A 27,276-nucleotide genomic window follows, 5' to 3' on the forward strand; every position below is an offset into this window, starting at 1 on the left:
CTTTTTGTAAGGCAAGCTCCCTATCTCACTGTTTTATCACTCTAGCCCCTAATTTGACACTTATGTTTACAGTTTTTTTTTGTTCTAGGGACATACCCAGACGTTCTCAAGGGTTGTCCCTGGCTCTGGACTCATAAATTCCTCCTGGCAGTGTTGGGTTACCATATGGGGCGCTTGGATCCAACCTGGGTTCTCCACATACAAGGCAAACACGCAATCCCCTACTATCACTCCTGCTTCTGCCATATGTTCACTTTTTCTGATACTTGATTTTTTCTCACTGATTATATCTCAGTCTTTCCCTTTCTTTAAAGTTAATGTCATTTATCAAAAATTGGAACAATATGTAATAATTTATCATCGAGTTTTAATTTTAAGGATGATGAATATAATTTTTAAAGTTAAACTTTAATTACTAACCCATCACTGTCTTATATGGATATTATTGGACTCAATGTAAGGAAAGAAATAATGAAGTAAGGGCACAGTTCTGGGATATATCTTGAAGGAGTAAAACGTGCGTTTTGCTTGTGGTAGATCCAAACATGATTCCAAGCATCACATGGTGACCTGAGCACTTTCAGGTGAATCTATGAGCACCAAGTTGAGCAAAGCCCATGAACCCCAATGGGTGGGGCTCCCAAACAAACAAAATTAGAAAAAAAGTGAGCACTTACAAGGAACAAATCCATAGCATAAGAGGTCAGAAATTATGGATATAGCTCAATGCACTAGAAGACAACTGTTGCATAATGTATCCTTGGTTTCAACCCTGGAATCTCATATTTTCCTAAGAACTACAGGGAGAGATCCTTAACCACTGAACTACATTGACCCCAAGAAATACTGGATATGACCTCAAAACCAAAAAAATAAAAGCAAAATAAAAGTTGTCTTTAAAAGAAAAACCTGGGTTGTGGTTTGGAATTTTTTTTTTTTTTTTTTTGGTTTTGGTTTTGGCCAGAGAGAATAAAAGCTCTGTTTACTTCTAGCAGGCTTTGGGATAGATTACAGATCAAGGGGCTCCAGTAATAGTACGAGGTACAAGACTTATATGTGGCTAGCCTTCAGCCATGATACTACATGCTCCACTGATCATTACTGATTATGTCCCTTGAGATCCCTAGACACCACAAGTATAATCCAGATCTTTCTGATAACTGCAGGTCAGAGTCACACCATGACTCTCCAGTTCCCCCAGCATTATTCAGTTCAGTGCACTGAAACACAGTTCTGATTGAATATTTCCAAAGGGAATTCTTAGCTGCACTGGGAGCCATTCTCGCCTCTCCACAAAAAGAAATTAAAAAGACTACCATTATTCTGACATTTATACAGTGTTGGCTATGCTCTCCATTTATATTCAGTTAGCTTCCAAACTTTTTTAAACTATTTTTTGTGTGTGTGTTTGGGGCCACAACCAGCAATGCTCAGGCATTACTCCTAGCTTTGTGCTCAGAGATCATTCTTGAAAAGGAGTGAGTACTTATTGATCATAGAAAAGTGGAAGGTAAAGAGAAAATGTGTACTTCAAAGAATGAAAATACACACTCATTGTGTATAAAAATGATTTTGTGGGACACTACATGAATTAAAAAATATCAAATTAGTGTAGTTTACTGTATGACATTTATACTTAAAACACTTGCTTGTTTTTAAAAACCACAAGGGAACCAAGTGGAGAAAAACTTTAATGTAAAGACTGCAGAGAGGTTTTGAATGAGTTTTGAATATTCTGGACTTCTAACTTTGTTTTGGGGGCCATATATTTGAAAAACGGGGAGAAAGAGAACATGATTATGGATACCTGATTTTTGTTAATTGGATCAGCACTGTCTTTATATGTAGTTTTGTTTTTAGTATAATTGTTTTTAATGAAAAGTTCTTCAGTTTAAATAAGTTCTTAAAATAACTGCCTGACAGTGGGTAAAAGTGTCCAACACTATGAATGTCAGAATTGTTTATTTTATTTTCTTTTCCTCCAGGAATGATCTCTGAGCACAAAGCAAGGATTAATCCCTGAGCACTGCTGGGTGTGAACTCAAAATACAAAAAATAAAAAATGTAATATACTTTCCCATTTAGCATACTGCTTATGTGTTTTACTTTCACTGTGCAGAAACTACTTTAATTTTATGAAGTCTCATTTTCCTCCTTTTTTTATTGCCATTAGTACTATATTAAATAGGACATTAGTATGGCAGATGTCAAAGTACATGTTTCCTATTTTTTTGTATGTGTAATTTGTGATTATAGGTTTTAGAGTCAAATCTTTAATCCATTTTCAGATACTTTTTTTAGTAATGTATAATACAGTTTTCTAGTTTTATTTTGTCATGTGTCTCTAGTTTCCCCAGCATTATTTATTGAGCATAATTTTTTTTCCTTTATTTTATACACTTAGCTCCTCTGTCATAAATTAGTTGTCTATCTTTGTATGAGTTTATTTCTGGGTTCCCATATTTATCCTTTTTTTATCCGAATACCATGAGTTTTATTGCTATTCCATTTCTAATTACAGTATAATGTAGCCTTATTTTAAAAAGAGCCTTCAAATTTATTCATGATGTTACAAATATCAAAAAATCTATTTCTATGTAGTCAGAATTTTCCATGATACTGAAGCTAAAGGCATCTTCAAGAAAGAAATATCACTGTCCAAACAAGTGGAAGCAAAGATGAACACATGGAATGACATTAAATTAAGAAGTTTCTGCACCTCAAAGAACATGATGACCAATATGCAAAGACAACCCATGGAATGAAAAAAATATTTACCCAACATTCACCTAGTAAGGGGTTAATATCTCATATATTTCACTAGAATTTGACAAGAAGCAAACATCCAATTTCATCAAAAACCAGGGGAAAGAGATGAATAGAAACGTCCTCAAAGGAGAAACACAAATGGCCAAAAGGCACATGAAGATGTATCTCCTACATCAGGGAGATGCAAATGAAACCAATGAGATTTCACCTCATATCACAGAGACTGGCACACATCAAAAGAACAAAAATATTTAGTACTGGCACAGATGCAGGCTAAAAGGAACTCTTATTCATTACTGGTGGGAATGCTGACTGGTTCAGCCTTTTCGGAAAAAAATCTGGATGTTTCTCAAAAAAACTAGAAACTAAGCTTCCAATTTGTGAAGGCCTACTCTCCTCCTATAATACTTAGCCTTGCTTAGCATCAGCGGAGCCATTTTGGAAAAATGCAGCTTTTGCTAGTCACTGTCAGTTGAACCAGGTAACACCCATTTATTGGGATCAGCTGAAAAGACAGAACTGCTCCCATTCATTTATGGGGATCAGCCGAAAAAGCAGAATTAACCCGGCATGAATAAAATCAGTGGAGATAACCACCAAACCAATCAAGGAAAAGGTCACCAGGGAGTGGCATAAGATGGTCAGGGAAGCCCCTCAAATTTTTAAAGCATGAAAGGACCCTGGAACCAAGGGGAGGGGTCACTTTCCTACTAGAGGGTACGACCCTGACTGGTCAGCTTTCTAAATTTCATATTGGTTTGACTTGTGCCAAATAAAATTTTGTACTGCTGAGCTCATTGCTTTGTGTGGTCTTTCGGACATCAGACCCTAACATATACAACCCAGCAATAGTGCTCCTCATAATATAGTCTAGGAGCCCGCCAACCTAATGCAGGAAATCCTTCTGCACTCCTATGTTCATTGAGAACTAGTCACAATAGCCAGAATCTGAACATAATACAAGTGCCTGAGAAGAGTTTAGTGGATAAAGAAATGATGGCACTGTAACGGATAAAGAAACTATGGAATGGAATACTATGCAGTCACAAGTAAAAATTGTTTGAGCAGGCACCAGTAACGTCTCTCATTGTGAGATTTGTTGTTACTGTGTTTGGCATATCCAATACACTGCAGGTAGCTTGCCTGGCTCTGCCTTGTGGGCACGATACTCTTGGTAGCTTGCCAGGCTCTCCGAGAGGGGCGGAGGAATCAAACAAGGGTTGGCTATGTAAAAGGCAAATGCCCTACCACTATGCTATCGCTTCAGCCCAAGTAAAAATTAACTCATGAACTTTGTTTAAACATGGTTGGGCATGGAAAGTATCATACTGAGTGAAGTGACTCAGAGAGGAAGAGACAGACATTGAATAATCACACTCATTTGCAGACAAAATAACAGAAAAAAAAAACAATGTATGAGGATAGTGCTCAAAGACATTAGAAATGAGGGCCAAAGGGACTGTCGCATGACAGGAAGCTTGATAGAAATGAGGGAGGAGTGCAGTTAGAACAGAGAAGATACCAGTATTATAAGGACAATGGGAAATGATCATTTTGGACAAGAGCTGGGTGCTGAGAGAAGATAAAGTGATATTTGTGATGCCCTTTCAGTAACAGTATTGCAAACGTCACTGCCTGAAAAGGAAAAAGAAAGAGAGAGAGAGAGAGAGAGAGAGAGAGAGAGAGAGAGAGAGAGAGAGAGAGAGAGAGAGAGAGAGAGAGGAAAAAAGTATTTGTCATAGCAGCAGGCTGGGGAGGAGGGCACATGGGAAAATGAGAGTATTGGCTGCAGGAAACGTGCACTGCTGAAGAGATGGGGTGCTGGAACACTGTGTGATTGAAACTCAGTCATGAAAACTTTGTCACTGTGTATCGCAAAGTGATTTAATAAAAATTCTATTTTACGGTTATATCACATTTTCTGTCAACTTGTTGATATGTATTGGGTTACATAAAACTCTTACTGAGTAAAATTACCCTACTTATGATTGTATATTCAAGTTTAATATAAAAAGGAGGTACTCTCCCATGACACTCTTCAAAGAAATGGATCAAGCAATCCTAAAATTCATATGGAATAACAAACGTCCAAGGATAGCTAAAACAATTCTTGGGAAAAAGATGATGGGAGGCATCACCATCCCCAACCTCAAACTTTACTACAAAGCAGTAACAATTAAAACAGCATGGTACTGGAACAAAGGCAGAGCCGTAGACCAATGGAACAGGGTGGAATATCCCTACACACAACCCCAAATGTATGACCATCTAATCTTTGATAAGGGAGCAAGAGATGTGAAGTGGAGCAAGGAAAGCCTCTTTAACAAATGGTGCTGGCACAACTGGACAACCACATTCAAAAAAATGGGTTTAGACCTTGGCCTGACACCATGCACAAAAGTCAGATCAAAATGGATTAAAGACCTCAACATTAGACCACAAACCATAAGGTACATTGAAGACAAGGTCGGCGAAACCCTCCACGATATTGAAGATAAAGGTATCTTCAAAGGTGACACGGAACTAAGCAATCTAGTAAAAACAGAGATCAACAAATGGGACTACATTAAACTAAAAAGCTTCTGCACCGCAAGAGATACATTGACCAGAATCTAAAGACTATCCACAGAATGGGAAAGGATATTTACACAATACCCATCAGATAAGGGGTTGATATCAATGGTATATAAAGCACTGGTTGTACTCTACAAGAAGAAAACATCCAACCCCATCAAAAAATGGGGCGAAGAAATGAACAGAAACTTTACCAAGGAAGAAATACGAATGGCCAAAAGGCACATGAAAAAGTGCTCTGCATCACTAATCATCAGAGAGATGCAGATCAAAACAACCATGAGATACCACCTCACACCACAGAGACTAGCACACATCCAAAAGAACAAAAGCAACCGCTGTTGGAGAAGATGTGGGGAGAAAGGGACCCTTCTTCACTGCTGGTGGGAATGCCGACTGGTTCAGCCCTTCTGGAAAACAATATGGACGACTCTCAAAAAATTAGATATTGAATTCCCATTTGACCCAGCAATACCACTGCTGGGAATATATCCCAGAGAGGCAAAAAAGTACAATCGAAACAACATCTGCACATGTATGTTCATCGCAGCACTGTTTACAATAGCCAGAATCTGGAAAAAACCCGAATGCCCCAGAACGGATGACTGGTTGAGGAAACTTTGGTACATCTATACAATGGAATACTATGCAGCTGTTAGAAAAAAGGAGGTCAAGAATTTTGTAGTTAAGTGGATGGGCATGAAAAGTTTCATGCTGAGTGAAATGAGTCAGAAAGAGAGAGACAGACATAGAAAGATTGCACTCATCTATGGTATATAGAATATCAGAGTGGGAGACTAATACCCAAGAACTGTAGAAATAAGTACCAGGAGGTTGACTCCATGGCTTCAAGGCTGGCCTCACGTTCCGGGGAAAGGTCAACTCAGAGAAGCGATCACCAACTACATTGTAATCGAAGGCCATGTGGGGGAAGGGAGTTGCGGGCTGAATGAGGGCTAGAGACTGAGCACAGCGGCCACTCAACACCTTTATTGCAAACCACAACAGCTAATTAGAGAGAGAGAACAGAAGGGAATGCCTTGCCACAGTGGCAGGGTGGGGTGGGGGGGAGATGGGATTGGGGAGGGTGGGAGGGACACTGGGTTTACGGGTGGTGGAGAATGGGCACTGGTGAAGGGATGGGTTCCCGAACTTTGTATGAGGGAAGTATAAGCACAAAAGTGTATAAATCTGTAACTGTACCCTCACGGTGATTCTCTAATTAAAAATAAATAAATTTAAAAATTAAAAAAAAGCCATTTCTCCGCGCCCGCACCCCCAGAATGACTGACGAAGAGGAGGAAGCTGCTTGGGACACCAGCAGCCCACCAGCAACCTGCAGTATGTGACTTGAGAGTTTCCGCCAGGTCCCCCGAGCGGGGGACCGGCGTTTCTCTTTTTTTTTTTTCTTTAATCTCTCTCTCTTTCCCTCAACTTCTCCGGGGCACAGCACAGCATCTACCCCACTTCTCTGAGCACAAAACGGAGAGACGCACCCAAACGCGCGGCGCGGCTGGCGGGGGATCGAGGGCAGGGAAGTACCGGTCTCCGCCCACATCGGACACTTAAAGAGAGTGCAGCCACGTGGGCTTTCCCATTTCTCCGAGCCCGCACCCCCAGAATGACTCACGAAGAGGAGGAAGCTGCTTGGGACACCAGCAGCCCACCAGCAACCTGCAGTATGTGACTTGAGAGTTTCCGCCAGGTCCCCCGTGCGGAAATCTCTCTCTCTCTCCTTCAACTTTTTCCCTGGACTTTAGACAGAAACCCAAAACCGCGCGGCCGCTGCCGCGGCCACACGACCTAATGTCATCTTAGTATCAGCAATATGTAATGGTTCCTTCTTAATGGGTCGGACTTTTGTGGGTGATCCTAACAAGAATAGTAAGTTATTGAAGGCAATCAAAATGGTAGCCATCTCTCTGACTGAACTAAGCTATATCCCCACGCCAGCTGAGAAGAAATATCCTTCTTTCTCGGGAAGAAACGTGGTGTGGTGTCAAACATAGTGTGATGTCCATTAAGCAAACAGACCTGGTGGTGTGGGAATGGGAAATAAGGGGAAAAATTAGGTACATGGACCAGCGGAACGCTGGTGGTATCTCGAGCCAGAGCCGATATTAGCACAAGACCTTTGGTTCCAGAAACTGCTTGCAGACACTCTACTAGACTATCAACTAAGCCAGAGCCCCACGCCGGCTGATGACGGGAAATAACCATCCTCTTCGGTTTTTTTTCCCTTTGTCAGACAGCGTGGCGATTACTAAACAGGCGTGAACTCGGTGGCGCGGGGCAAGGGGGAAAAAGAAAAGTTATGTAACAAACAGCAGGACTTAATATCTCTATATTCTTAGTAATGGAGAACTATCAAATGCCTCATTGGCAATAGGACTGTCTTTTTCTTTTTGGGGGAAACCCCAGCAACGGTAGTGAGTTGTGTGTTGAAACATGGAATGTAATCGAGATAAGCGCGAATGAAGTGAAACTTATCACGTACAAGGGTGGGGACTAGGGAGGTGGGAGGGGGCGACAGATATACTGGGGGGGTTGGTGATGGAAGATGGGCACTGGTAAAGGGAAGGGTGTTTGAATATTGTATAACTGACATAATCCTGAGAACTTTGTAACCCTCCACTTGGTGATTCAATAAAAAAAATAAAAATAAATTAAAAAAAAAGTGTATAAATCTGTAAATGTGCCCTCACGGTGATTCACTAATTAAAAATAAATAAATTAATTTAAAAAATCTTGAAATAGGTATCATCAAAAAGAAAAGAAATAAGAATGTTGGTGAAGATATGGATTATAAGGAAACTCTCTTCCATTGTTGAGAGGATTGTAAACCGGTGCAGGCATTCATGGATTTTTTTTCTCTTACTTTGATCTTTTTGCTCCCATTTAGAAGGACCATTATCATAAATTGAATTTACCTGGAAAATCTAGCCGACTTCTCCCTCTCTGCCCATGCTCCCTCCCAGACTAATCACTTAAAGTTCTTTAGTCCCAACTACAAAGTTTTTTTTTTTATTGCCAGGTAATACAACTTATTTACAGGCTAAGAAGAATGAATTTGAAGCAACGATTAAAGCTGAACTTAATTGGAGACTACATATTTAGAGTGATATCAGTCTGTTAAATTGTATGATTGTTACCATGCCGCAGAGCTTCATGATTTGTTTTTATACTTGTAGTTTGTTGTGGTGATATTTCAGAATGTGCTGCCTTCTGAAACATTATAACATTATACCTGTCAGGATAAACTTTGTAACTGTGTACTTCATGGTGATTTAATAATTAAAAAAAAAGTTATAGCTGAAAAAAAAAAGGAGGTATTCTTTGCATAACAAATAATGCAATTATTTGCTATCTTACTGTGCTATTTATTTACTCTATTCTATTATTTCTATATTATGTATTTTTTATTTTTGTATTTTCACATTTTAAAGGGAATGTTTATAACTGCTTTATTATATTTATGTTTGCTAACCTTTTTGTTTGTTTGTTTTTTGTGTCACACCTGGTGATAAACAAGGGTCACTCCTAGTTCTGCTCTCAGGGATTATTCTTGGCAATGCTCAGGGGACCATATGGGATGCTGGGAATCGAACCAGGGTTGGCCTAGTGCAAGAAAAATGCCCTACCTGCTGTGCTATCGCTCCAGCCCCATCTTCAGACTTGTACATAGTTGCACTCTATCACAATCAACCTGTGATATTATGTCACCGAATAAATGGAATTAGAACTATATATAAATATACTTCACTTACCTTCAATAATTATGCTCTAGGTATTATTTGTTTTATTTCACATGTTTTCCTCATTTCCACTAATTATAGTTTTTTCCCAAGACTATTTTATTCAAAGGTTGTAGTACAGGGCACGTTTGGTTTCAATTAGTCAGCAAAATAAAAATACTAAAGAAGTTAATTCTTATTATTCATGTATAAAGAAACATCATATAATTGGAACAGAAAAAATAAGATTAATATAATATTTGATAATTAGGAATAGTTAGGCAATAAAATCAGAAATTTAACACAAAAGAAAATAATAAGGTATAATGTATCACTGATTAAACCACCTTATAGATACAGTTACTATATGAAAATCTAATTTTCTCTCATCTTTTTAAAGTCAAAGCTACAAAAACAAATTCTTAAGAAAATATATACATTGTGATATATAGACTGAGAATGCAGTGTTGGTGTCAAACATGTTGCAAGAGATATCAATATTCAATTTAAGATTAATCTATCCAATTATATGCAAGATATCACACTACAGAATTTAAAATACTAAATATTAAGACAAAACAGGAGCTGGACATTGTCCCTACACAAAGCAGAACCAGAACAGTACATCATTGCTGAATCATAGCATTGAACCATCTGGTCCAGTTGATAGGTATCACTGAGTACAGGCCTTAGGCCCTATAGCCCTGCTTGGGAAGAACCCATCAAAAAAGTCTTCCACTAAAAAGGCCCCAAAACATTATTCTTCACCAGTGAAATCTACCAAACTGTCAAAGAACAATTAATGCATTCCCAAGCTCTTCTCTGAATTTTATAAAAAGAAAAAATTGTCTAACATGTCATGTGAAGTCAATATTACCTTAATTCTGGAAATAGATGTCACAAAATAGAAAAAATGTATACAACTATCTCTGATGCAAGTGTTCTCAACAGAATACTAGCAAATTTAATTCAACATGGCATTCGAATAAAATCATGAATCATGATCAGATTGAATTTATTAAAAAAATAGAGCTACATACTCATTTCAATAAACATGGTAACCATATTAACAAAAGGCAGGATAAAATCATATTAATATCTTAATACATATACATACAGAAAATACTTCATGAGATTTTGCTTTATTACCTGAATAAAAAGACCCTTAAGACATGTTATATATGGGGCATTCAACATTATAAAGGCTACATATGGCAATCTTATAGTCAGCATTCTACTCAATGGTCAAAAAATGAGAGTTTTTCCTCTAAGATGAGGTATGCTAAAAGGATGCCTGGTCTTTACCATTACTACTAAATAAAGTGTCTAAATTTCTGGCAGAAGAAGCTAGAAGTTAATCAGATAAAAATTTACCATTTATAAATTTTATAAAATTATAAAGAAATAACACTTGCAGATGACATTATACTACACACAGAAAGTTTGAAAGCCTAGTAAAATGGTCTCAGAAATAAAAAGTGAACAAAGTGTGAGACCACAAAATTATTTTAAAAAATATTTCATATTTCTATATACTTGTAATGAACTAGAAAACAGAAAAAAATAAGAAAATAATTTCCAATTGCATTAAACAGAATTAGATACTTTGGAATAAATAATAAAGTTCAGTAAAAAATTAAATACTGAAAATTATAAAACATTGCTGAAAGACAATAAAGATGAAGAGTTAGTCCATGCTCATAGATGGAAATATCAATAATCTCAAAATAACTTATATTTTCTAAAAACATATACTGGACATAATTGCTATCAAGATCTCCCTGAATTCTTCATAAGCATTAGAACAAAAAAAATCGATCAGTTTATTTAGATTTACAAAACACCTAGTATCACAAAAATATTGCTAATGAAAAAAGGACAGAAATAGAGACATTATTTGGCTCAACTTCAAATTGTATCACAAAGCAACAGTGTAGGATGACATTACTTTGTCCTTTCCCTCCTTGCCACAAGTAGCTTGTCCCGGTTTTCCCCGGAGTTTAGGCTTACCCCAGTCTCACCCATCAAGGTGTTCCCGAATCTCTCCCAACCCTTTGTTTAGCTATAATCACTTCTCCATGCTCTCTTCCCCAAAAGAGTTAATCCGCGGCTTTCCCTTAATCTGACTCTGCTAATTTGTAAGGTCAGACCTTCCTAGGATACTGAATTTATATTATATAAGTTAATATTGCCTTTCTCCTCTTCTTGTGCCTTTTGAATAATTTACATTAAAGCTATGTCTGTTTTGTATAGACACAAGAAGACAATATTATGTTTTTATAACTTGGGAATTAATTGGCCTCGAATATTATTCCCTCCCAGGCATCTGCTTTCTCCACTTAAGCCTCAGTTGCCCTCAGTTCCTAGCATCCCAAAGCAGGGTCCCCGACATGGGACGAGAAGTACCCAGGGCAATCGGGGAGTTGTGTGCTACCCTGGCATCGAGATCGGCCTGGCCAAAGTGCCTAATGCTTAACTATAAGTTAAGAGCTTGATCATGGACAAATGCTGTCATGATCCAATAGTAATTATGAGACTAGGACCCTGCCAGGGATAGGAAAAACTGATGTGGCCGGAACACTGTAGTCTGAGATTGAGATGGCCCCAGGAGAGCAATTCTATAAGCTTTAATGCATCTCTTATTGTGTCCATACAAAATAATTAATATTATGAATTCTTATATGTTTGCTGGCTGAGGAGAAGAGAAACACATTCATGGGACTCCGCCCTTGGGTGGATCCTCCTGCTGAAAGAGAATTAAGTCCTAGGAGAAGCATCCCCTAAGGGAAAGGAACCTTACCCTATAGATGGTGACCACACCTATGTGTACGCCCCAACCCCCTCATGCTGTGGAGATTTAACTAGGCTGTAAGAGTGGGTTGGGGGGCCAGATCCACAGATCCAGAGAGAGACCAAGAGCCGGGAGAGAAGCAGGGAGAGAGAATGAAATAAACTGATCGAGCAACCAGTTTGGCCTTCTTCCTTCCGTCGCCTGCCCTTGACCAACAGCACACACAGCGGTTCCGGGGCACCGAAAGCGGGCAGTGAGACAGAGCCGCCCGGAGAGCCCTCGAGAGCTCGAGCCCTTGGGGAGCCTTGGTTTTTTACACAACAGTGATGAAAACAGTAGGGTACTGAAATAAAAGCAGATCTGCAGCTCAATGGAACTAAATTGAGAGGCCAGAAACATAAAACATATCTAACATCTAATTTATGTCAAAAGAGTTAAGATCTTGCAGCAGAAAAGCAAAGTTTTCTTTAATTAAAACAGTTAAGATATTGAGTAATTTTATGCAAATAAAATTTGACAACATTATTAATAGTATTAGACAACATTACTAATACCATACATTGAAAAATCCATTAGACTCAAATTACTTAAATATAAGACTAAAATAATAAAATACAAACATAATCCGAATAAAACAGAGAATATATCAGTATTACTGGTGTGTTTGAGAACTCTACAACAGCAAGGAAAACTAGTGCATTTCTTAAAATTGCAGCTACCTGAAACTGAAAAAACAACAACAAACATTTAACAGTTAAAGAAACATTAAAGTAAAAAGAAATCCTACTCAGTAGGATATATGCACATTACTTGTATGATAAGTGTGTCTTGTATACCAAATATATACAAATTAATAAAATCTGAAATAAAAAAGAAAACGAGAAAATAAACCATCCAAGTTAAAAAACAGGTAGATTGTCTGAATAATCAATCTCTAAATAAGATATAAACACAAGGTGGTAAACACATGAAAAGATGTTAATCATATAGTTATGAAATTAAGGAAATGCAAATCAAAACAACAATGTAGTAGCATTTTATACCTGACACATTAACTGTTACTCAATGACTTAGAAACAGAAAGTGCAGACTTGATAGAATATGCAGTTACAGATAATTTTAAATATATTCAAATTAACAGCATTAGCTTATCAGAGATTTAATGCTTAGGGCTGCCTCTGATTTTCTGAATCTTAAGAAGCATAAATTATATTTTTATTTTATTACTACTGTGTCACAAAATTTTAAAAGTAAATCATTGTGGACATTATACGTTCAGAAATTTTGTATCAGCTCTTGGGTAAACTGATTATCCAAGCTTCAATTCCCACATGCACATATTCAATGTTGCGCAACATGTCAAAAATATTTAATGAAATCTTTTTGAAATAGCTAACTGCATATGTAAGGAAAACCTGGAAATTCTTAGCACTTATAGCATGTGACTGTTTATGGGTATAAAAAGAAAATCTCTCAGGAAGTATGGTGCCTATATAAGGAGATTTAAACTTAAGCAGTTGGATTTTATAACCAGATGGGATAGCAGTCACTTCTGTTTTAGGACACCAAGTCATTCCGAAAGTGCCATCGTGCTACAGAAGTCTTTTCCCATTAGACAAGTCACATCTGTCATTCACCTTCTGGTACATCAAGGTTTCATTAGCTCAGAACTGCCTGGCCATGTGTTGGGTGCAAGTCAGCAGGTAGTTCGTAGCCCTTTGCTGTCAGAATTAGCATTCATGATACTACTTAAACTATAGTACAAATGTACAGCTCATTATTAAATGAGGCATATGTTATTACACTTATACCTGATTCAGTCTAGTTATTTTTAGTGTGACCTTTTCTGTATTCATTAAATCAGTTTGGAAATAGATGTTGAGGTACCCTTTACAGTTTGTTACAAAAATTTCTATCCTGATATTTTTATGAAGTTTTCTACATTCTCAGTAGTTTCATAATAAATGTTAGACTTCAATGTTAGTTTAAATAAAACTAAAGAAAGGATGGATCTCCAGGATAATAAGTGATTTTTTTTCTCAACTCCTATAGTAAGTTTACCTATAGAAGTTTATAAACTTAGTTTATAAACTTCCTATAGAAGCTTATAAATTTCTAAGTCTTCCCAGTTTCAAGTTAGTCATTATTACTAACATCATTGGTTTTAAACAATTATCGTTTTAGCCATTCTGTCAATAAATAATTTGAAAATTACTTCTTTAATCTCACATTACCAGATCCTTACTTTCTTGTTCTGAACAATAGCACAGCTGGTAGGGCGTTTGCCTTGCACTTGCCAACCTGGGTTCAATTCCTCCATCCCTCTTGGAGAGTCGGGCAAGCTACTGAGAGTATCCTGCCCATACAGCAGAGCCTGGCAAGTTACCCGTGTCGTATTTGATATGCCAAAAACAGTAACAACAAGTCTCACAATGGATATGTTACTGGTGCCCACTTGAGCAAATCAATGAACAATGGGGTGACAGTGCTACAGACAGTGCTACCCTCCTGTTCATAATAATATGTCCATTTTAATTCACATGTGTTATTTTTTGAAATTTCTGACTATTGATCTATTGAGAATTTTGATAACAGCATATATCTAAAATAAAAATTAAACTTTCACTTTTATTTGTGGCATAAATCTGCTAATATTGCTGATTATTTTGAAGATTACAATTAAAACTAATAGGTATGTATTAAATATAATAAAAAAGAGGATATACAAGTGATAGAACTGATTCTGGAGTATCTTTTGTTCAGACAGGCAATAAATGTCCTGTAACTAATTTATTAATATTTATTCTTAGGATGAATGAACCCTTTTTTGTCTTTCATAAAATTAAATAAAGGAAGGCAGGGTTTGTGGAGGAAAACAGTTTGACTTGCTCTACATTAACTGAGTTGTATATATTTTGGTAAAAATATAGACTGATAGGTACAAATGCATTTTTCTTTCAGAATAAATTTATCCGTTTTAAATTTTTGTAAGAGATTTAAAATATTTGAAACATTTGTGTGCTTTTTGAGCAAGGGCTATTTCAATGGATTGGGCAACAGATGGTTGAAACAGGATGAAGCGTTTGATTGCCAGAGGAGCTGGTTTGTAGAAAGATCAAGTTTCAAGTGAAAAGGAAAGAAGTGAATAAAATTCCAAAAGTAAACTTTAAGTAGATGGGAAATTTTCCGATTTAAAGAACTATGGCCTAATATAACAAATCTTGAATGCTATTTTCACTGCGTGAAATTGCTAAATTAAATATTTTACATAGCTGATATTTGATACATTTTAGATTGTTCTAATGTACAACACTTATGCAACTATCTATAGGTTACTGGGAAATTTTGTATGATTCTTTAAAATCTTTTTTTCATTTCTTCTTCAGGTACATCATGCAGAACCCAGATGAACTAAAAATATACCTAGAACTGTCTAAATCGATATAAAATACAATATTTACTAGAGTTGTTTTTTTTTCTGTAGAAAGTGGAGTATGCATACAAATAAAACTCTGAGGTTTTGTTTCATATAAGGGACACAATTTAAATCAATATTGTTAGTTTGTGTACTGGCACAGGGTGCTTAAATTCTACTTTCTATAAACTGTCTTTGTAAGTCTAGTTTACTTTTAAGAAATGATTAGATCTAAGGCCTTTAGAGATAAAACTATATGTATCCCTGAGGGCTGAACTAAGGTCTGTAGAAATCATAACTTCAACTCAATATATGATGCCTTTTGTGACAGATTCTTTGAAGTCTTCCATCAATTTATCTTTCAAGAGAAAAAAATACAGTTCAAAATAAAAGTTTTTTTTTTTCCTCCCTATCCAAAGACGAATTTTAACATTTCATGATCATTAGATGGGATGAGAAAGGAAAGGGATTTTTCCCTAATGATATTGTTTTTCCTTTGAAGTCCAGCTTCTAGACAAGTCACATCAATATCAAAGAGTCCATAAGCAAATTCAGAAAAGCTCAGATTGGAAATATCAGGATAAATCATTTTCTTGTATCTAGCCCTGTAAGATCTTACACAATTCTGAAAATGTTTTAATTGGTAACAAATTGATATGATATTTATATTTTGTTCTTAACATTTTTATATATGATATCTTGCATAAAAATATTAATAAAAATTAAGGCATCTGATCTATGTATTCTCTTACTCTTACTAAAATATGTTGATATGAGTAGAAAATCCTAGCAAAAAAATGTGGGCTCTAGATACAGAAATCATTAAAGTATTCCTTATGATTTTATGATTTTATACATATTCACTCAATTCAGGATTAATGAGTTTGACTGCATTTGAAATAGCCAAAACAAAATTGCAACTTACTGGAATTCTAGTATTAATATTCAAAGCTTGCAACAACCGTTTACATGATTTTATTAACTCCATTACATATGAGAAAAAATATGTGCAAAAGCAAGTAAAAAGAAAAATTCAAAGTGTTAAAGTTAATGACTAGAATTGAGCCACACAAAGTAGAACTCAAATGATTATGCTGTTTCCACAACACAATGACTTTCTCTAACACCTTACATTTGTTTCTATGTTTAGTCTTTCGGTTTCTCCAAACTCTCTCACTAATATTTTCCTCATTAAGACTTTAAAGTTAAATTTAAAACATTCCAATAGAGCACACAGGACTCTGAGAATGGTGAAATAAACCTCAATAAAAACTATCGCAATGCTGGCAAAATTATCAAATTTAATTTTTAAGAAAGTAGTTTTTTAACAAAGACTTTGAGCATTCTTTGGCAATCTTTTCATGACAAGCGGGGGAAAGTGGATAACATATTAAGCGCTGGTATTTCTGTTTGCCCAAAGCTCGTGCCCAAACCTCACCCACATACAAATTCTGAGGCAGCACCTTTAAAATCAACTGGCTTGGAAATATGAGAGCAGTCGCTATCAGAACCGCAGCTCTAGGGAAATAGTGTTGTAGATGTTCCATAAAGTATAATCCCTTAAAGTCGGTGACTATGTAATATGATCTGTAGTAAGTCATAGTAAATCTACCTGGAAAAGTTCCATTCACAAAGCTTGTTTTTCCTTTACTCTAACTTCCTGAATATCATCAAAAAGAGAAATATCCTATCTCTGGGACATTAGTTCACAAAAAATTTTTTAAGAAGGGAAAAAAATCAGTGGAAGTTATTTGACATTAGAGCATAAGAAGCAGCATAGGCAGTTGAACCAAAGAAAAGCTAATCAAAATAACAAAAAAAGTCTTTGGAATGAGAGGTCATACAAGATTCTTAAGAAGTTTTGACAAAATCAGGGATATATAAGACTACATATATAGATTTGTACAAAATCTGTGTACAATTGAAGGAAAGATTTGGAAATATCTAAGTCTATTACCACAGATTGATCTTGATGATTAATCTTGATACAAACAGAATTATTTACTAAAGTACAGTTGAACAGTGTCAGCCTGAGCACTGAAGACATAACCCAATCATATACAACACCTCCTCTGTAAATACTAGTTCTAGTAATCTTCCTAACTTCAGAACTTAAATATAGTGCAATCTTTGGTAAATGTGTAAGCATACAAAGCAGACTTCAGTGGGTGCTCTTAATCAAGAATAAATTTTACACTACTATTCCAGGAGAGAAAGTAATCAAACAAAAATCCACAGCAAATAGAATAAAAAATAAGTCATTGAAACATGTAATTTGACTAGTTGTCAGATTATATTTTTTAAAATTTTGAGGTTGGAGAGATAGTACAAGAGTTAAGGCAATCGCCTTGAATGCTGCTGACCCCGGTTGGATCCTTATCTCATTATGGTCCCCGAAACAATACCAGGATTCCTGGAACACAGAACAAGGAATAATATCTGAACACCAAGGGTTGCAACCCCAAAAGTAAATAAATTAATTGAATGTCAAGTTTTTAACCAAATAAGTATATGGGAATGTCAACGAAATAGCAAAGTAGAATCACGTATTAGCTTAATAGAAACTGACACTGCAGAGAAACCCACATTTGCTAGTCAAAAAATTTAAATCATTTTACATAATGTGTTGAAATGTATTTAAAATACCTAAATAATTGAATTATGTAGAAAACGCATGTCAAATGGAGGCTATATATAGATATAGAACTTATATAAAAATGTATTTTGAAGTTGAATATTGAATGACAGAAACATAATAGCATATTTGAAAATAGGCAAGTTTTGTTAATCTGAAAAGCTACATAAGCCAAGCATAAATCGTGACTAATATAAATATAAATTAAAAAGCAAGAAATTAACAAATTGTAAAAATAAAGGCATTATTATATATACAATAATAATGAGAGTCTTAAGAGAAAGAAATACTAAAATAGTTTAAAGTAATAATGACCCAAGACATATTCCATTAGATGAAAAACACGAATCTACATGTTCAATATCAACAAACTATGAGTAGAAAAATTTCAGAGATCAATAGCTATCCACAACAAATTATATAAATCCTAAAACAAAAACTCATCATGAAAAATCTGCAATGTCCTGACAGTAGACATTGTCAGGAACTCTGCATTGGAGTGAGATATATAGTACAGGATATAAAATCTTGCATGGGGTTAATCCTAATTTGGTTTCTGCATATTGTTCCCTGAGCACCTTCAAGAGTGTTTCTTGAGAACAGAGCCCAAAGTAGAAATTCAAGACCCCTCTATAGAAAATATCATATTACAATATTTGTCTTATGAGCAACTGAAAAACGATAGGTAAATTCAAATTCATTATAAATTAAACATTTTTTTTGCTATAAAGGAAACAATGAAATAACAGCTAATGGAATTGAATGATTTGGGAAATTCTGAAGATAATTGTACCCAGAATACCTTTAAATCTCTAACATAATGAAATAACTCACACCTAAATTTAACATTTTTATAGCTATAAAAAATGAAGATGTGCAATAAAACAGGTGGGGATATGAAGAAAGCTTATAAATTATAATTTAGCACAAGTTTTTGCAAAATTTTTTGATATATCTTAAATATTCAGAGTAGAGTAACTATATTATCTAGCAACTATAGGTTTACATGCAGATCACATAAATATAAATACATGTATCTAAAACAAAATTTATTGTTGCAATATCATTCATAGTATGCTATAAACTCAAAGAATCCAAATGTTTATCAATTTATGACTAAATAAGCATATCGTATATCTCTACAGGCAAAATATTCTTAACAAACACAAAGAAAATGAAATGACACTACGAACTACAACTACAACGTATCTAAAGGTGGAAAAACTTATACTAAGTGAACGACGCCATCACAAAGAACAGTACTTTGCACTATTCAATTATATAGTCATTATATTTATAAAAATATAAAGTACATTGTTTTCACATGAGTTATTGTAAAAATAGAAAATGAACACTCATGTTTCTGGGGGTTTTATGTAGGTTGATGAAAGCATTATAAAGTGAAATAGTAATGATGATTACATACTGTGACTAACATAACAATGAAAGGATATATCAATTAAAAAGGGTCCATTTTATGGTACAAAGACAGTTAACAGACCGACAACAGATTAGGTAGACAGGTATAGGCTGACATTTATGAACTTAATTTCAGTAACTATGAACTGAAATGCTTTTTATTAATTAGGTTTTAAGTATTATGATTTCTAAAATGTACACTAATGTGCTTTGCAAATGGTGACACCTACCTAAAAAATCTCTATTGTACCAACCTACCAAATAGAGACTAAACTATTTTCACTTGAATGGTCAAATTACTGTACTACATTATATTTCTGAATATTGTGTTTATCTTAGGAAAATTTAAACAGATAGTCTATGCATTTCTTATAAAATTGGAAGTTATGTTTGTGTCAGCTGTTTTCAAGTCAATAAGTTAATTGACTCAATGGCTATTTAATGAGTTACTATCTTAGAAAACAGATAAAATTTAAACTTGTTGTTGCCATAAAAGAAACATTTAAAAGTGGTCCCTGAAATTATAATTTAAAAGTGATTCCCCCCCAAAAATTTTAAAAATAAAATAAAAAAAATAAAAGTTATCCCAGAGTAACCTCTGAATGCAGAGCCAGAAGTGAGCCCTTCGCACAGCCAGGTATAACATAAACACTACATTAATAAAGAAACAACAATAAATAATTTTATGATAAATTATAAAAAATAAAAATAAGAAAAATGATACTCAGAAAATTAAAAGAGAACTTTTAGTGGGTGATGTTAATACTTTATTAGATTATAAATAAATAGAATTTTGGTGAGAGTATTCCAAAATTTGAGTCATTCAAGAATGGTTGTTTTTATGAAACAAGTAGCAATTGTTTCTTTAATATTAAGTCTGCTCTGTTTTGATTCAAACCTTAGTCTTTGTGAAGCAGTTTGGAGTTTGAATGGTAATGGACAAGTTTTAATATTAGATGTATGGAAGTAGATATCATGTGGATAGGCAATTCTAATGGCCTTCCTTGAATATGTCAAGACCTATGAATTTTTGCACTCCTTACAATTTCTTATCATATTCATATGGGTCGTGATCCTTTACTGCTTCTTTATCTCAAAATGTATTCAATTAGAGGTGTTGAAATAAGTCAACTTAAATACAATTCATTATTTTTAAATTATACTCATAAGAAAACTAAATTCTTAAATTTATTTAAATAATTTACTTTGATCATAAAAGCACAATACTAGCCTTGAAAATATCTTAGATATGAATGATACATATTTCTTTGCTACAGTATCTTTAAAATATACTCCTGAACATATTTTATTCAATTTTAACTTTGGTCTTTAAAATATCTCTCACCTGGGGCTGGAGTAATAGGTACAGCAGGTAGGGCATTTGCCTTGCACACGGCCAACCCAGGTTTGATTCCCAGCGTACCATATGGCCCCATGAGCACTGCCAGGAGTAATTACTGAGTGCAAAGCCAGGAATAACCCCTGTGCATCACCAGGTGTGACCCAAAAAGAAAAAAAAATCTCTCACTTGGGTCAGAGAGAGAGAGCGAGCAAGCGAGCAAGAGAGAGAGACAGACAGACAGACAGACAGACAGACAGACAGAGATAGACAGAGAAGACAGAGAGAGTACAGTGGTTAAGGCTCTTGCCTTGCATACAACCAACCTTGGTTAAATCCTCAATACCATATACTGTCTCCTGAGCACAGATTCATGACTAAGCCCTATGCACAGCTGGATGCACCCCAAATAGCCTCTCCTCACAAATTGTATCTCTTCCATATATCACTAAGAACTTTTCAGGTGCACTAGTTCTGCAATTATTTCTGTAAATTTTAAATTATTTATTGTATTGATAAATAATAGATGCTCCAAAATTTTCTCTTCCTTTTGAAGCATGCATGATTTACATAATACAAAAGGATATATTTTTAAATAGCTTCAGTCATTCTATAATGTTGAATTTTTCATTTTAAAAATAAAAGGTAAATATTTTCTTTGATATATATGTAAATGTATATATGTATATAATTCATCTGTGGAATAATTATTTCCTTAAAATTAATAGACTATTCATACCTTTGTTCTTTGATTATTTTATTTTTTAAAAATGTTGTTTTTAAATAATCTCAGAAATAAAGGTAATTTCTAAAAACAGTACAAAAACCGTCCATATTTCTTTACCTATTCTCCAAGTGTCAAGATTGTAACATATATTTTTTATGGAACATTGTTTTGCTCTTTCTTTTTCTGTTTAAATTATTTTAATTAACTGCAATTAACAGATTGTTTTAAAATTCTGAGTTTTCTTTCATGATTTCTCATGCACATAATTCCAAACCACAGCCGTCACCAATGTACACACCTCCTTTGTGAGGAATATCAACACCTCTCCCTTTCAACTCCTTCTGCTTGGACCATCTCAACAGTTTGATTCATTTTTTATCTGAATTTTAAGATTTTTTTCATAATCCTTTTGGAAATAATACAAATATGGATCTCATTTACTATTCTCAACTGGTCTCATAAATTGTCCCAACTAGATGACTGTACTTTCGCCATAACATAGATGTGACATTCCTTAATCTCTTTGTCCCAAAGTGAATTCTGAAGATTAAAAAATAAATGGGATGGAATATAGATGTTATTCTATTTTGATTGCAAGCACACTTTGGTGCACTACATGAAGCAGGAAAGAGCATTTTAAAGAATTTTCTGAGCTATCTGTCAAGCTTGATCTGTGTCAATTATATATTTGATGATATATATTTTAAAGCTCGAGAATCATACAGCACAATTTGGCTGTTCAGTACTTAAGTTTTCTTCAAGAAAAATGTTTTTTTAACTGATTCTTTTTCTTCTGAAAATTGCCGTACCTTGATCCATACACCGTTTGAATACAAATGTCCATTTTTAACCTATAATCCTTTCTCACTATCTTTTTATTGCTTCCTCCAATCCCTGACGTTGCTTAGCTTTTCTTTCTTTCCACATAACATGACTAACCCTAAAACAAAACAGGGGTTCTGAGAAGGATGAGATCTCATTCTCTATGAAAAACACTTTGTAAGAACTCCTCACAGGTGAGAATAAGAAAAACCATTCTTTTGGGTCTGAACTATCACCCATTCACATCTTGTCAAAAGAGACAACTGCCGTCTGCATTAGTCAAATTTTTGGAGCCATCTGCCTACACTGTGGGAAATGGTATAGCCAGAATGAGCCCTGCAGGTACCTGAGAAAATGCCAGAAGTGGTCTTAGTCAAGATAATTCATGGCACACTAAAGAGAGAATTTACTGACTTTAAGTATGTAGAGATGGAAAACGGATAAATTACTTATATTTTATGTGCATTTAGTATGTACAACAATTCTTTTTTTTTTTTTTTGCTTTTTTGGGTCACACCCGGCGAAGCACAGGGGTCATTCCTGGCTCTACACTCAGGAATTACCCCCGGCGGTGCTCAGGGGACCATATGGGATGCTGGGAATCGAACCCGGGTCGGCCGCATGCAGGGCAAGTACCCTACCCGCTGTGCTATCGCTCCAGCCCCTGTACAACAATTCTTGTAGATGTCTTTGGCCAATCGGATTTGAAATTTTCTCAATTGAAAGGGTCAGTTATATTGTTCTATTTTGCTACATCCCCTTGGTAGCAAAATCTTCTATCTGATTGGTAAACACACACACACACACACACACACACACACACACAATCCTACTTCTCTTGAGGCCAGTAAAGACAAACATAGTAATTTGGGCATCAGAAAAGTTTTAGAGATACCCAGAAACAACATATCTGAGAATTAAATGTTATGCAAGATTAATTTTCTATACAAGAATAACCTGTTAAGAAATCAAGAAGCAACATCTTTACCTAAAGCACAAAAATCAACCCATTGATAAAAAAAAAGAAAAAAAAAGATATCTTCCAAGCAAAGAATTAAGATAAATTTCCAGAAACTAACCTTAATTAAACAGATATAAGGGTTAAAAAATTAAAATATCATGTACTATTCCGCAGAAGACATTGAGATTCTAAATGGTTATCTAGAATTAAAAAACACCTACTTAGATTTCAGCATTTTGGAAATAAACCTATCTGCCACCTGTCTCTCCTCTGACAGGTTCGCTCAAACAATAATAGAATCACCTCCTACTAAGAAACGTGATTTTAATCTAAACACCATTGATAAGTAACGTAAAATATATCAGAGGGGTAGGAGATATATAAAATAAAGCATTTGCCTTGTATGTTGCTGAACTGAGTTTGATTCATGGCAATATGTAAGTATCCTGACCACTGTCAGGAGTTGTCCCTGAGATCAGAGCTAGATGCAAGATCTGAGCTTAAGAAAAAAAACTTGCTGGTAAAGAAAAATGTAAAATTAAATTCTGAATATTCTACTATTGTTATAGTGGTATCAAAACCATTCACTCATAGTGGGCATAGACATTTTAATTAATAATTATAAGTATTCTATTTTCCAGTAGATATACAGTATAAAATAGGTCAATTATAACATGCAAAATATAAAATGGGGACATGATAACTCTATAGAGTCTTTATAAAAAACAAAATTATTATCAGCTTAAAAATAGTTAAAATCTTATGATACTCTATGTGGGACTGATAACTACAGAAATCTATAAAATGCACAAAAAATATTAAGGGAAAGAAAATCTATCACAATAGAAAATATTAAATTACAAATGAAGATGGTGACAGAAAAAAGAAAAAGGAATTTATGACCACCAAAACACCCAGAAAGTAGTAAATATAAAGGAACAATCACTTGGTGATGAAAAAAACTGGACTTATAAAGGTAAACATAATATAATACATGCTGCAGCATGTATTATATTATTTATTATCATTTACATAATAATATATTATATCACTTATATAATAATAAATTATCCCATTATCTAAGTTTCAATATACTTTGCTGAAAAGTAAAGCATATTGAAACTTAGATAAAAATATAATGTGATGTCGTTTCAATTAAGCTAATAAAACAAAATCAATTAAACAAAAATAATATTTCAAAGGACATTTACAAACTTCCGTGCTTGCATTTAAGTCATACAATGATCGAATAAACATTCCTCTACCAGTGCCCATTCTCCACCAGCAATGATCCCAGTATTCCTCCCACCACCCTCACCCCGCCTCTGGACAGGGCATTCCCTTTGTTCTTTCTTTCCTGTTGGTTATTATAGTTCTCACTAGAGCCATTGAGTGGCCACTGTGTTCAATCTGATCTATAGTCTACATTTGGTTCACATCTCCCAACCCAAGCTGGTCCTCCAAATATCCTTTTCTTGGTCTTCCCTTCTCTATCTGAGGTGCCTTTCCCCCCAGCTTTTGAGTCTGGCTTCCAAGCCATGGAATAAACCTCCTGGTCCTTATATCTACTATTCTTGGGTTAGTCTCCTATTCTTTTATTTTATATTCCACAGATGAATGCAATCTTTCTATGCCTCTCCCTCTCTTTCTGACTCAATTCACTTAACATGATACTTTCCATGTTGATCCACTTATATGCAAATTTCATGACCATCTTTTCTAACAGCTGCATAGTATTCCATTGTGTAGATGCACAAAGTTTCTTTAACCAGTCAGTTATTCTTGGGCACTCAGGTTTTTCCTGTATTTTGGCTATTGTAAACAATGCAGCAATGAACATACAAGTTCAGATGTCATTTCTACTATACTCATTTGTCTCTCCAAGATATATACCCAAAAGTGGTATAGCTGGGGCAAACGGGAGCTCAATTTATAATTTTTTGAGAATCGTCCATACTGTTTTCCAAGAGGGATGAACCAGTCAACATTCCCACCAGCAGTGAAAGAGTCCCTTTCTCCCCACATATGTGCCAACCAGTTGCTTCTGTTCCTTTGGATGTGGGCCAGTCTTTGTGGTGTAAGATGATATCTCATTGTTTTAATCTGCATCTCCCTGATGATTAGTGATAAAGAGCATTTTTTCATGTGCCTTTTGGCCATTCGGATATCTTCTTTGAGAAAGCTTCTGTCCATTTCGTTGCCCCATTTTCTGATGGGGTTAGATGTTTTCTTCTTATAGAGAAATAAGAAGAAATATATTTACAAAGGCACTAGTTGAACTTGATATCAACCTTGATATCAACCTCGATATTTCAATCACTGTTTCTTTTGAGGTTCAGAAGCTTCTTAGTTTAAGATAGTCCCATTTGTTTATCTCTGTTTCCACTTGCTTGGCCAGTGCCATGTCATCTTTGAACATACCTTTAGCTTCAGTGTTGTGGCGGGTTTTGTCAATCTTGTCTTCAGTGTATTTTATGGATTCTGGTCTGATGATGTCTTTGATCCATTTTAATTTGATTTTCATATATGATGTTAAGTAGATATCTGAGTCCATTTTTTTTGCAGGTAACTGTCCATTTTTGACAGCACCATTTGTTAAAGAAGATTTCTTTGCTTCCATTCACATTTCTTGCTCCCTTACCAAAGATTAGGTGATTATATAGTTGAGGGTGTGCTTAAGGATATTCAACCCTGTTCCATTGGTCTGCAGCTCTGCCTTTGTTCCAGTACCATGATGTTTTAATCATTACCGCTTTGTGGTGGAGTTTGAGGTTGGGGAAAGTGATGCCTCTCATCTTTTTTCCCCAGAATTGCTTTAGCTATTCATGGGGTTGTTGTACCATCAGAATTTCAGGAGTGTTTGGATTCACTTCTTTGAAGAATGTCATGGGTACCCTTATAGATATCGCACTGAATCTGTACAATGCTTTGGGAGTATTGCCATTTTAACAATGTTAATTCTCCCAATCTATGATCAGGGGATATCTTTCCATTTCCTTGTGTCCTCTTTTATTTCGTGAAGTAGCATTTTGTAGTTTTCTTTGTACAGGTCCTTTATCTCCTCCCTCTAAGATCAGGGATGAGACAAAGATGCTCACTCTCACCACTTCTGTTCAACATAGTACCAGAAGTACTTGCAATAGTGATTAGGCAAGAAAAAGATATTGAGGGCATCCAGGAAAGGAAGAAATAAAGCTCTCACTATTTGCAGATGGTATGATATCATATTGATAGAACCATAAAGCCTCTATCAAGAAACTCCTAGAAACAATAGACTTGTATAACAAAGTTTCAGACTATAAAATCAATACCCAAAAGTCCATGGCTTTCCTATACGAAAATAATGAGAGAGAACAAAGTGACATAAAAAAAAAGCAATCCTGTTTACAATCATGCCTCAGAAAATCAAGTACCTCAAACCAGCTTAGCTTAAGCTATTAACGTAAGCTATCAGCTTGAGGTGATTTGTTAATAGAAATCACTATTTCTTAATAGAAGCGAAGTACACAAAATAGAAGCGGAGTACCAGTGTTCTCCAATCATCTTATTTTATATATTTGTATCCACTGATATATACTGAAAAACTTTGGCATTCATTGCCTTCCCAAAAATAAAGTATCACTTACGGAAACAAGTTGGTGGAATAGGTGGGGAGTTAAGGGACATTGAAATAAAAGCAGAAGAGGGATTTGTAATTATGGAAGCCCATCACTAGTATAACCAGGCATAAAGGAAATAATATACAAAACAATAAATGATCTTTATTTTATCTGTAGAAAGTTGTGTAAACGTAATCAAAGGTTTAATAAATTCCAGGAACCACATAGTCCGCTGTATATCCTCATAAATGAGGCTATGTGAACATCTCAGTGCTACTTTATCTTATTCAGGAAAGAAAATAATAATACAGTTGAAGGAGAATAATTAGATTGGAGTTGTATGTCTAAAGCAGAAATATTAATGGGTGACATTGATATGACTTTAACATGTGTGACAAACAACCCATTAGTGGTTGGAATATTACTTTTTGAAAAAGACAAGGGCAGCATACCCAAGAGCAAAATAATACTAAATAGCAGTAATGTAAGAA

Source organism: Sorex araneus, chromosome 1 (assembly GCF_027595985.1).
Source record: "Sorex araneus isolate mSorAra2 chromosome 1, mSorAra2.pri, whole genome shotgun sequence".
NCBI classification, from domain to species: domain Eukaryota; kingdom Metazoa; phylum Chordata; class Mammalia; order Eulipotyphla; family Soricidae; genus Sorex; species Sorex araneus.